Raw genomic sequence first — 13259 nt, 5'->3', positions numbered from 1 at the left:
TTTTTGAAAATGGCAACCACATTGGCCCTTTTCCAGTCCTCTGGCACCACACCAGAGCACCATGAGTGTTTGTAAAGCTGTGCCGGGGTCCTGCAAAGTTTATTTTGGATCTGATGTCATGATCTTCAAACACCCATTTCTTCAGGCATCCAAAGGCTCCACTTGAATGTTGAGGTGATGTTGGATTTCTTCATCAATGTCAGCCTTCTGTGAGAAATGACTTCTGAGGTAAGCAAAATATTCAACATTCTCTGGAGTCTTGTGGATCTGAATTACTGGAACTGGTAAAGAGCTTGTTTTGGTGGAGGACCTTTAGTCTTCTGAATGTTAAACATCAGCCCCATTTTCTTGTATGACTCGGTGAAGACGTTGACAGTTGTCTGAAGGTCTGCTTCTGAGTCAGCACACACTACAACATTATCAGCATACTGGAGCTCAATGATTGAGATCTTGAGTTGTCTTGGTTTTGGCTCAGAGTTGGCTGAGGTTAAACGGCTTACCATCTGTTTGGTAGTTTAGCTCCGCTGCAGCCTGCAGTTTGTTGGTAGTCAGATGTAACACTGTGGCAAGAAATATTGAGAAGAGTGTTGGAGAGATGACACAGACTTGCTTAACTCCCATTTTAAACTCAAAGGGATCTGTGATAGATCTATTACAGAGAATTGCTGCTCACATACCATGACGGAGCAGGCAGAGAATGGTGACAAATTTTGGTGGGCATCTATACTTCAGAAGGATCCACCACAACACTTCTCAGCTGACAGAGTTGAAAGCTTTTATGAGGTCAAAAGGCCATGTAGAGAGGCTTACGTTGTTCCCAACATTTCTTCTGCAGCTGGCAAGCTGTGAAGATCATGTCAGTTGTGTCATTTGATGTCCTAAACCCACACTGAGATTCTGGGAAGAGCTCTTCAGCAAGTGGAAGGAGACACTTCAGAATGATTCTTGTAATGATCTTTCCTGTGGTGGACAACAAGGCAATCCCTCGGTAGTTTTCGCAGTTGGACTTGTCTCCTTTCTTGAATATTGTCACAATCATGGCATTCCTGAGGTCATGGGATTTTCCTCATCATTCCAGATCCTTAAAATGAGGGCATGAAGCTGTGATGTGAGTTCCTCTCTTCCCTGTTTTAAGATTTCAGTGGGGGATTCCATCTGCTTCCAGATATCTTTTTCTTCATCTGCTTGATAGCTTTCCTTACCTCATCAAGGTTGGAAGGATCCCAAGATCATCTTTGATTGGATGTTGTGGGACAGCATTGTCAGTAGCAGAATCTCAGTTGAGAAGGTCTTCAAAATGCTCCTTTGAATGAGCATTGATAGCTCCCTTTCCTTGATCAGGTCTTCTCCATCCTTAGGTCTCAAGGGGGCTGGTCCCTAAGTGCTTGGCCTGTAGATGGCTTTGGTGGCACTGAAGCAGCCATGCTTATTATAGATGTCAGCCAGATATTGACTCTCCTTTTCCTTGTCATCCCACCATTTGTTTTTTATATTGTGTGTCTGCCTTTGGACCTCTAACCTTGCTTTGCTGGAGATTCAATTTCTTTTGCTTGGAGTTGGTGTCATTTTGCCAAGCATAAAAGACCTTGTGCTTGATCAACTCTTGGTTGTGCTCATCAAACCAGTTTTGATGTTTTCTGGTAGATAATCCAAGTGTCTCTTCACAGGCACTTATGGCAGTGGCCAAACTTCTCCCATTGTTGTTGATTGGAATTCACCAGTTTTTCATTGAGGCATTGGTGGAAGAGATCTCACTTTCTTGGGTCCTTGAGTCCTTCAACCTTGATCTTCCATCAGCATTGCTTCTGCTGCAACCGTCATTTGGGAGCCAGTCTGAGTGACATAACCAAGCAAATGGGTTGGTGATCAGTTCAGCAATCATCAGCTCCTAGCATAGTTTGGGTGATGCGGGCATCTTTGCGATCCCAGGCACAGATAATGACATAGTCATGAAATCTTAACATTTATGGGTTTTATGGTTTTGGGAGCTGATGTGTATCAAGAAGTCCAAAACAGGACATGACAGTAAGCTAGGCACGGATTGATGCAGGACCGGTACAAAGGCCTTAGCTATCTAGAGAGGAAGAAAAAGCTGAATCTTAAAAATAACTTAGGTGAAGAAGGAAAGGCTTAGATGCAGCTTGGAGGTTCAGACAGTGATGAGGGCAATGGCATAGGTTGAGGTGCTCAACCTGCAGCCTATGGGTTAAATCTGCCCACTACGCCATGGCACCCAGCCTGTAGGAATTGCCGTAAGTCAGGAAATTTGGCAGTGGGGAAGCAGTGGTAATGAACACTATCACCCCTCCCCTACTGCCAAGTTACCAAGCCCCATATGTCCAGATCCAGGTCATTGTCACATGGCTAGATCATGCCTAGGCCCACCCCCTGCACCTGTACTGGGGTTGGGCTCCTCCCCACACGCTCCATGCATTCAGGTTAGGGCTGAGCTGCTTTCCCTTTCCCCCACCCACATGTTTGGATTGAGGCCAGGCTGATTTTCTGCCCCCGCATATCTAGATCAAGTCAGTTCACTTCCCCACACACATGCAGCTGGATTGGAGTCGGGCTGTCCCACCCCCTGCAGCTGGATTGGGTCCCCTCCACACCCACTCCACATGCTGGATCAAGCCCATTGTCCTGATTTGGCCTGCAGGTGGACCTGGTACTGCCCATCTGGCCTACAGGGTGAAAAGGTTGGGCACCACTGGTATAGGTAGTAGTAGTAAAGGCAATGGAGTCATAGGGGAAATTGTAGGGAAAATCAGAAGTTAAGTGTTGACAGTGTTAAGAAATGAGTCAGAACAGGAAGGAGGAGATGTTGGAAAGATTAGCCTATATGTGGAACTGAATGAAGGAAATAGAATCAGCAACATAAAGGAAGCTCTGAAATGCCATAGCACAAAGGTAGTAGTTGACAGGTCATGTTTGCATATGACCATTTTAGGAAAGGAAAAAAAAGGGCAGTGGACAGTGGTGCAGTCCTGTGGAGACCACCACTACTGAAAGTGGAGAGATGGGGCAATGTGAAAAGTTAGACGAGATCCAGGAAAGAAGAGAATCAGGAAAAACAAGAGAGGACAGAATTTCAAAGATGAGAATGCAATCACAGTCTCAAAAGCAGCTTGACACTTCCTGTAGTATGAGGAAACCCTGGAAGTTTGGGAGAAAAAACGTGATGAGGAGTGCCTACTGATTCATTATCCTATGGATTAATACTATGTATTAATCCCATGTACTCAGGTGAGGCATTTCAAGGCACTGATGATGATGCAGAGGAGGTAGGAATAATTCACATCAGTGCTTAGTAAATCAGGAGAGCACTGTATGTTCAAAGTTGCATGCAAGCAAATACTGACTAATCCTTGCCCCACCTTGAAGTAGACAGATATAATTGGTTCCACTAAATGCATAGGGAAACTGAGGCAAGGAGTCGGTAAGTGACTTAGTCTGTGACTCACTCATCTAGCTAGCATGGAATCCTATACTTAATTCACTTGAGCCATACAGCACAAAAGCTACTGGCTGTAGAGTTTCAGCAGCTGAGGTGCAATAGTTGCCCTGAATTTGCATGGTTTGCAGCCTCTCATTGCTGGTCTGGAATTTTACGGAGGTTATAAGAAGTCAGTGCATCTCTGTGTTGTGACAGCATAAAGCATCTTGAAGCAAAGGAGCAAAGAGAACTGCAAAGCAGCTTGGGCACAAGCTTCAAAAGGAGCTTATCTGGAGCATTAACAGGAGGACTTTCTGTCTAGTTCAAAATCTCCTTTTATTTTAGCACCTGTGTAATGACATGCTACCTTTGCAGGCCTCGTGCACTGTGGTGCCAGTGCTCAGCTGCATGTGATCCAGCATGTTCTAGCACAGTCCAAACCCCATAGCATAAGTATTACTTCCAACGTCCAGAGTTATAATTGAAACTTGTTCCTGGCTCCACCAGCCCTAGGAGAGCTGTCTAGCTACATACTAATTTATTAGGGAAGGAAATGTGGGGCAAGCACTGGGTGAGGGAGAGCAACAAGTTGAGCTGATGGCCCTGCAGGAGAAAGCAGCAATTGGAACCAGCAGGTGGCAACTTCCTGAACCAGCAAAAATGGGAAAGAATCCAGTAAGCCTCTGGACAAGGACAGTGATTTGGGAGGCCCTGGGGCTGATGGCTTGATGGAGGAGGAGGAGGCTGTGTTTAAAAAAAAAATGTTGAAATCTCAGGTGTAGCAGTTCTGGCAAAATTTCTGCAACTAGGCAGAACAGAGTTTGATGGGTCAGCCAGGGGCCATCCACGTGCAGCGAGCTGTGGGACTGGGGTCTTGGTTTATCTACAAAATTATCCTTCCTCCATGAAATTTATTGTTAAAGTATTTGCAGGATTTTTTTGTTTGTGGTATTGTGTTTGTTAAAGCAGGGCAATTCTGTGTCTTCAAAATGTAGCATTTCTATCTAGTTGTAGCTGAACGTATTTCAGAGTAGCAGGCACAGAAAGAAATCACTTGAAGACATGTCATTGCTTGTGCTGAGGGTTTTATTTTTTTATCCTGAATACTTCAGATGGATGGGACATTTTTTGCAATTTATTTTGATGAAATAAAATGTGTTAAGGTGATAATTCATACACTCCCAAGTTCCAGTGCCAGTGGGAGCCATTATGATCATCTAACCTCCTGCATAACACAGGCACTAAAATTTGGTCCAGCAAACTGCATCAGTGTTTCAGGTATAGTACATCTTTTAAAAAGAAATGATGTCTTGATTTAAGGACTTCAAGAGGGGGGAACATCCCAATGCATCTTCATATGTTGTGTGAGTTATTAATAATGGTCTCCATGGTGCCTTATTTCCAATCTGATTGGACACCTTTACACGTGCTCTGGGGGTGGGACAGCGCTTCAGTCAGAGCAGCTCCAAGAGCCATTCTAATTAAAGCACTGCCACACCTTGTGTATCAGCGTTCCAGCGCTTAAAAATGGCGGTGGGGCACTTGAACTAGATCTCATTCAATGAGCTTTAGTTCAAGCACCTCTGCAGCCATTTTTAAGCACGGGGGCACTGATACAGGAGAAGCAGGAGGCTGCTGGAGTGTGGTAATGTCCATGCTCCAATGTGCTGGAATGCCAGCATGTTGGAGCAGCCTCCGTGCTCATGTACAGGTACCCGATGTGTCTAGCTTCAGCTTTAAATCATTATATTTTGTTATGTTTTCTGCTGTTAAAGATCCCTACTATCAGAAGGCTCTTTTCCTATGTAAGCTCATATAGATGAATACTGGTCTCACAAACACGTCTGTGGGGCATCCCCAGAACCACAAGTTTCTCTCCCTGTCCCACTGCTTATCCCAAGGAACTGGCCAAGGTTTGCCTTGGGGTAACCCCTTATCCCCACAAAACTCCGCCCCACTGCCTGCACACCAGACCTCACAGCTGCAACAAGGGACTATCTACCAGCTCTAGGTGCATTTCCTTTGGGTTGTGAAAGAAATTTTAGGTCCTCCTTTTTGTAGAATGGGTTAGGTTGGAATCTCAGTTGCCCAGAGATGACTCTTTACCATAGGCAACCAATAAGGTAACAAAACAACAAAAAAATGTATGATGTAGGAGAAAAGAATGATACAAGAAAAACTTCATAAGCTAGAGACGAAACAAAAAGACGCATTTCTTACTGCCTCATCTGACTACCACCTGGTCCTTCAGAGGGACCTGCCAGTACTTCCAGAGATCTGCCTTCCTGCTGATCTTGCCAGCCCTGACTGCTGGGGACCTGGATTTCCTCCAAAGCTTCAAAAAATCCAAAGACCAGGCTTAGCTCACAGAAAACCTCTAAAATATCTTTAAGCCAGCCTCCCTGCATCATCGCAGTCCCAATGCCATGAGTAGGGATCTAGCTAAGTCATGGCGTGCAAAAGGGATTTTCGTGAGCCGCTCATGGCACACGGAGCCAATTTTGCAGCCTTTTTGCAGTGAGCCCACCCCTTGCCACTGTTTGGTCATGGGACCCCAGTGGCCTCACCTTCACGGCTGAGTGGGCTGTCTGTCATGTGACCCTGGCCCCCGCTGCTAATTGGCCACCATCCTGGCCACTCCCCTTTGCACCAGTGACTCCCCCTCTCTCCTCTGTGGGCTGCAGACACAGAACAACCAGGCTGGGCCACAACCAGCATGAGGATGAGGATCCCCTGGGGAGCCAGCATGCTGTTTTAGTAAGTTTTTGTTGTTGTTGTGGATTTTGCAGACAATGCCTGGTTTTGTGGTTTCCACAAAATGAAGTAGGTTCTTACTCGTGACTCACAGAATTCTCTAGAAATGTATTTCTTGCCAGGGACGGCAGGCATTCCTCTGACTAATGGGCCATTTCGCTCCAATGCCTTTGCTATTGTGTGGTTGCTTTTCCCTTTACAAGCAGACAGTAACTTGGGGGCTCCTTCCACCAGTGGCTTTTTCTGTCTGTGATTGGGCCTCGCAATTGTCCTTGCCCCAAGACACAACGACAAAAGACACTTCACAGTTTTGCCTTTTTTCTTTTCCTTAAGTATACCTTCCTCCTTTCATTTGGATAACGCATGTTCAAAATCATAAAGATATATGCAGAAAGTGTAACATAATCCATACAGGGATAAAAGCAGTGTAAATGGTAACAGCGTAACATTGACATGTCAGCAGAAATCCTGGTTTTCTCTGTTTAAAATTCCAAAATTGTCTGATAAAAAATCAAAAAATCTCTAACTAAAAAAACCCCAGAATTGTATCTTTCCATGATTAAAATGAAATGCCTTGCTCTCTCTCTGTCTCTTGCATATATAATGTGTGTGTGTGTGTGTGTGTGTGTGAACTGAACACAATGTTGTATTGATATATTTACAATTTTAAAGCAATTTGGAAGCCTACCAGTGCCTCAATCATTATAATAAAATATATTCTAAATACCTATATATTTTGGCATTTGATTTTAGTTTTATCATAGAAAATCAGTTCCCCTGCCCCCTTTACTCATCCTTCACTCAGCAGGGTATGAGTCCAGCTATGGCTGTCCCCCCGCTGTCTGGTGGCACTGAACAGCCCTGATACACTGGTGCCCTGCTCCTGCCCATGCCGTTGCCCCTCACTCTGAACCCACAGCTCCAGGCACGAGCAACCTCCACAGCCCAATGGACAGGACCTAGTGTGGGAGGGAGTGCTGCGCCTCCGTGGCTTCCAAGGTAAGGTGTTCCTGCTTGAATTTTCTCCTTTAAAAGGGAAAACCTGCATTTTGCCACATTTTCCCATGCAAACAGAAAACCTGGGTCCCTGCTTATCAGAGACCACATGCACCTTATCAATACAACACACACAAGAAAATCTGTCTGATTACTCCCCTCCCACCCCCAAGATTTGGTGGAATTGTGGTATTTGGGAAAGGAGGGCAAAGGGGAAATAAGATCTTGTAGATACAGTTAGTAAAAGCCTACAGTGCTAACTAGACCTTGAGTAGTGCTGCTTCTGCCTCAGTGTTTTACTTTAGGCAGTAGATTAATTGGAACTAGTAACTGGATATTTCTGTTAAAGCTGTATTGGGGACTGACGTGGTAAAAATGTGTATTACTTTTTTGTATTTAACTGGGGATTTTTGTTGTTTTTGTTGATCTTTTTCATGTTAGATTATAGACTTTAAGTGGGATTTTCACTGTTGCTCAGCACTGGCCTGTCTCTGTTCCACTGAAGTCAATGAAACTATTCTCATGAATAAATTGTATTTAAATGTTTGTAGGTGCATGTGGCCCATTTGCAAAAAAACAGAAGACTGAGAGGTGATAAGATGGAAATGTAGGGGGAAAAGTATATAAAGTTGATTTTAAGTAATGGCTCTGTGTTTTATCTGTAAAATAGCTAGGAATGAGGGTGAGGGCTGTATCGTGTCAGTCAACAAGAAGACGGGGAAATCATCTAAAAGGGTATGCCAGTGTCAGGCTGCATCTTGGGAAGCACAGGACTGAGAGGAAAGCATTCAGTCCCTACACCTGCTCTTGCTGATGTCTGCAAGAGATCTGACATTACCTTTATGAAAACTTGACCAGATTCTAAAACAGGTAGAATAGAAGCTTTGAGAAAAACTGTATTTTTTAGTCCATTGGTGACTCTTGCATTTTCGAAGACTGAGCTTGCAATATTTTGGGGGTTGTAACTATATTTAAACATTACAGCAAGAAATATATGGCAGTCATGCACATCAAGAAATCTAAAAGCCTTCAGACACGGGCAACTGGTGTCACCTTAGTCAGGGGGGCACATGACCCCCTCCCCCCCCCCCCCCTGCGCAACCAGTTCCACCAACTGGGGGGGGAGTCATCCCACGACCAATCTCGCTGCCCAGGGGAACCCCCACAGCCGATTGCTGCAGCCACTTCCAGGAATGGCTGCAGTGATTGCCCAGTGCTTGCAGGGGGGCACCAGTGCTCCTGCCTGCCCCCCACAGCCCATCACATAAGTGGCGAGTACGGCTGGTGCACCGGTGCTCTCAGGGGTTCATGTGCACCTTCATGTGTCCCCCTACACATTACTAGTGCCTTCAGACAATCATCTATTGTACGGTGGACAGGAAACACTACCAACACTTTGTCATTTGTTAAACCACTTTCTTGCCATCCATACAGCATGCACTGCTAATGCATTGTGTCCTTTCTAGTTTATCACTTCCAGCAGCATATATGAGAGACCCTGAAGTTTGGCTGACTTTAAATGATGACCATCCAAACTGCACCTCTCCCTTGCCACACAAAATAAAACAAACTATGTTGATACCATGCATATATGTTAATGTATGTGAAAGGCAAGGATTTTTTGTGATATCTCTTATTGAACCAACTGTATAGTTAGGAAAGCTGCTGGACATGTTTTCAGGCACCAGGTGCCCTTTCTCAGGTCACCATTCAGCCAAAATTACAAGAAGGAACATGTATTGAAGATTGAGGTGCTAGTACATTTTGGCTCTGTTGAGCTGGGAAAGATATTTTGCATTACTTCTTTTAGAAAGAAGCTCCAAAAGAAATCCTCCTTATTATCCTCTATAATATTTTCAGTGTTAACAAAAACCCAAAGGTTTCTTTTTAAAAAGTGTGCAATTACTATAATAGTGCACCCACAGGACAGGTTGCCTAGCTACCAGACTTGCACACAGCTGCAGCACTTTGGCATGCAAATTTGGAGCCTGATCCTGCAAATATGCACTCATAGGGCATAGACAGATGTAACGATTGTCTTGCTCTCAAAAGATATACAAGCAGTTGTGATACAACTGTTATGTTTGCATGGTTCTGTAGCCATACAAGTGTGGCAAAGCCACTCTAACCTGAACTTTGTTTCATTCAGGATCAAAGCACAATTTAGCTAACCTGCATTACTACAGGCCAAACATTTAGATCATAACAGCTATTGCACACTCCCAAGCAACTACTTCACCTTCCTTTTTAAAGCAGCTGAAAGGTACATTTGTCCACACTCACAGATACACAGGGCTAGAAGGGACCTCCTGGTTTACTGAGTCTAGTCCCTCTCTATTGAGATACCATGTCACATAATCCTGTTCATGACCTGTTCAAGTTACAATCCTAAAAGTAGGTTTTCTACCACAGGTGACTGGGGGGCATGTGCCCCCCCCCCCCCCCCAGCCTCCTCCCCCAAGATAGGCCCCTGACTCAGCACTGCTCAGGACAGCAAACCATGGCCCCATGGTTGAGATTTGGACCCACCCCCTGTCTGGCGGGTGGAGGTAGATCTACCTGTGTTCTGGCTGGTGGTCCTCAGCGTGCCGGGCAGGCTGCTTCCAGTCCACAATTGTGCCTCCCCAGACTCAGGAGGCACCGGTCACCTCTGTTCTACCCTGCTGTTCTTACTGGATGCTTTTCCAGACCCTCACTCCTCTGACGGTAAGAAAACTACTACTTATCAGCCTGATTTTTTTTTTTTCACAACTGGGTTATACCCATTTTTTGTGCCACACTTTTCCTTGCTTAAACAGTTCTGTGTTGTTTATCTCTTGATGTATTTCTGGAAAGAAATCTTACCTCCTCTCTGCCTTCATTTTGCTGAGCTAAACAAGGCTTGCAAGTTCTCAGAGGATGCACTCTATTGGTCATCTACACTTTTTCGAGTTTAAGTTCGTCTTTCCTGAAGATGGGTGACCAGAATTGTAAACGGTTTTCCATATGAAATCTTGTGGGTGCCTTGTAAAATGGCATTATATTTTTCTATCTATACTGGAAATACTTTGCCTAATACATACTGCTATGGGAGCACAGAAGGGGATAAACTAAGGATGAAGACTTGGCTTGCTTTTTGTTGATTAGTTCAAACCCTAAGATTAAGTGAAAACTGCGTGCATCTGTCTTCCTATAGTACTTATTTGGCCCTCACCAATTTAGTATCTAAGCATGTCATAATGTGCCTTTTTGATGGTTGCATCACACTGATGGCTCCTACTATTCCTGTAGTTGACTAATATACCAGAAGTTCTTGCTTTTAGTTCCTATGTTGCCTTGTATTTGGTACTATACATTTTTAGCCTGTTCCTATTACTACAGCATTCTGGGATATCCCATTCTCTCTATATAATATAGTAACTCACTCACTTTCCTAATTTTATTGGATGCTCCCAGTGTTAAATAAGATTGGTCCCAAGGCCTATCCTTGAGGATCTTCACTAATCTTCCTCCAGCCTGTTGGTCCCCTTTCAACACAGATCATCCTGTCCTCTTCAGATGATTCCTTATTCACCATAAATTTTTGTACGAGTTTCCAGAACCTTCACTTGTGTGACTGACTTTATTCTCATTGAAGTACTCCTCACTTGAGGATCAGGCCATCAGAACTACTCCCTCCCAAATTTTGATACCAAAAGTAGAAGATCCAATTTTCCAGAGAGGAAGGCAGGATCAGTCATTAGAGCACTAGTCAAGACTCTGGGAAGTCCAGGCCTACCCTGCCAGAAATATCCCTTGAGATCTGGTCAAGTCAGTTAGCCTCACTGTATCACCGTTACTGATTTGTGAGGAATAATGGTACTGCCACTCCTCACCGGGAAGACTGTGTAAACAGAGTAAAGATTATGACATGCTCAGATACTACATTGGTGAAGGCCAAACAAGTACTAAAGGTAGACTGCTATTCACTGGTTTCACCTGATCTTAAGATGTGAACAGACCAGAAAACAGTGAGAAATGTCAAGCTGAGGCTGAGTCTTCATCCTGAATTTGTCCTTCCTCACACCTGCAGCAGCATGAATAAAGGCCAGCATTATACATTGAATCATGTCATTTCATCACTTAATATCTGACATTTGTGCTCATTCATTTGTGAGCCTCAGTGCTTCTGCTATACTAATAGACAGCCCCTCTGATGATCGGTTACAGGAAACAGATGCAGCTATATTTATTAGCTATAGAAATAATGTCTATAATTAAATTTGCCCTCTGCTTTAAAACTTGCAAAGAAGTAAACACTTTTTCGTGCAGCATTTGTATGTGGTTTTATTAACACTTTAACAACTGCTTGTGAATAACCATACACTTGCTACAGAATTAGAAATGTGCATTGCGTTTGAGCACAACTTCCTTCACACAGTGGATTGGTTAAATGCTTTTTCCCATCTCTTTACACCTGCATTTTCATCAAATCAAAAATTAGTTTTGATAGTACCCTTTTATGACCTGTTTTAGAAGAGCTTTACTAGACCAGGGGTGGGCAATTCTTTGGACTGGAGGGCCACTTCAGAAGTTTTGGTGAGCTGTTGAGCTGGGAAGGGGGTGCTGACACAGCCTTGGCACCTGGTCACGGATGTTCACACTGCACAGCTCAAGGCTGGGGGGCTGGGAGATGCCAATTAATCCTATCTTATCCAGGCTCGGGCATGTGCAGTCTCCATTGAGACTGGCCCAGCACCCTGTCTCCCCCATCCACAGGCAGGGGGTGCTCAGTTGGGCAGATGGGATGGAGCTGCAGGTGGGTGGGGAATGGTGTCTGGGAGTGGCACAGGTGGACAGGGCTGGGGTCAGGGCTAGGATCATGGGGTAATGACAGCCTGGGGCCCCAGGGTAGAGCCATGATCTGCTCCCTGCAGAACTGGCACCCACCATAGAGACAGGCAGCCTCCAAAACCAGTGTCTGCCACAGGGACATGTGAAGAGCAGATCATGCTATCAGTTGAACAGGACCAGCTGTACATGCCATGGACCCTAGACTTGGGCTGGGCAGGTCCAAGGGACATGCTGTGGGCTGGGTAGAATCACTTTAGCCAGATCCAGCCCAGAAGCCATATTTTGCCCACCCCGTACTAGACCTAGAGGGAGTAATAACAGGGAGAGATTTTTGCATTTAAACAATCAGCATTTATAACCAACTATATAACCATTACTATCCCATGCTCCCAGAATTATTGTTTGTTTCAACCCATTCCATCTACTTTTCTGGATTTCCTAGCTTATTCTAAAACAGCACATGTAGTTTCAGTCCCATTCAGTACAAGAACACTTACCTTTATGTAGCACGACCAGATTGGAACAGAAAACTGCTTCACAGGTTACAGGAGCCCCCAAGCAGCGCACAAGTGACTGATAATACAACCACTGAAGCCTGGGAAGAGAAGAATAAGTTACCCAGTTGAAGCTACAGGGAGGGTATGTTGGTGGATAATATGTAATTATCCAAGATAGCCCAGGGCTCCCACCTACTTCTAACACCTCTACTATGGCAAGTACACTGCAACGGAATGTAGTGTTACAAGTTTGCTTCAGAGTTGCTCCCTGAATCATTTTTAGTGGCCCATATGTTTTATTCTCAATTAACATGAGAACAAGTTTAAGTTAATTGGGTGCTTTTTTGCTGCTTTTTTTTTTTTTTAAGTACATATAGCTTCAGAGAGGCTACCCCAAATCTAAGAGACCTGAGGAAGGGTACTTCATTCCTGAAAGCTTGTCTGTATTCCTTCCAACTATATAGCTGGTCCAATAAACAATAATACCCACAAAAATCCTTGCTTCTAACTCAGGTTTATTGTTTTCTAATGTGGCCTATAATTTTTTAAAACTATAAGAAGAAAAGATTTTGCTGGCTGTTAGCTAAACCCACGACACTTCCCCTTGTCCGGTCTGGAAATAAACTGGAATTCTTTGGTGATTCTGAGGTTGAGGGTTTTGCAGGTGATGTTCAGATTGCTACAGCCCCTTCTCCTAGGAGTCAGAAGATTCATGGAAACATCTTGAAGGGGATGAAGTCTTACTCCACTTTCCTTTCTAAGACTAA

General features: G+C 44.4%; 1 non-coding gene across 1 annotated transcript in view; it reads right to left on the bottom strand.

Moving 5' to 3' along the window:
- The window catches only part of LOC102566184 (uncharacterized), a 50170-nt gene extending 37576 nt beyond the window's left edge, over nucleotides 1–12594 (bottom strand). The window contains exon 1 of the transcript XR_009456219.1: nucleotides 12493–12594. This is a non-coding gene — a transcript (uncharacterized LOC102566184). The remainder of the gene's footprint in view (nucleotides 1–12492) is intronic.
- Between the last annotated feature and the right edge of the window lie 665 nt (nucleotides 12595–13259).

The sequence above is a fragment of the Alligator mississippiensis genome, chromosome 13, assembly GCF_030867095.1.
Source record: "Alligator mississippiensis isolate rAllMis1 chromosome 13, rAllMis1, whole genome shotgun sequence".
Lineage (NCBI taxonomy): Eukaryota > Metazoa > Chordata > Crocodylia > Alligatoridae > Alligator > Alligator mississippiensis.
This window is presented reverse-complemented; position numbering and strand designations above follow the sequence as displayed.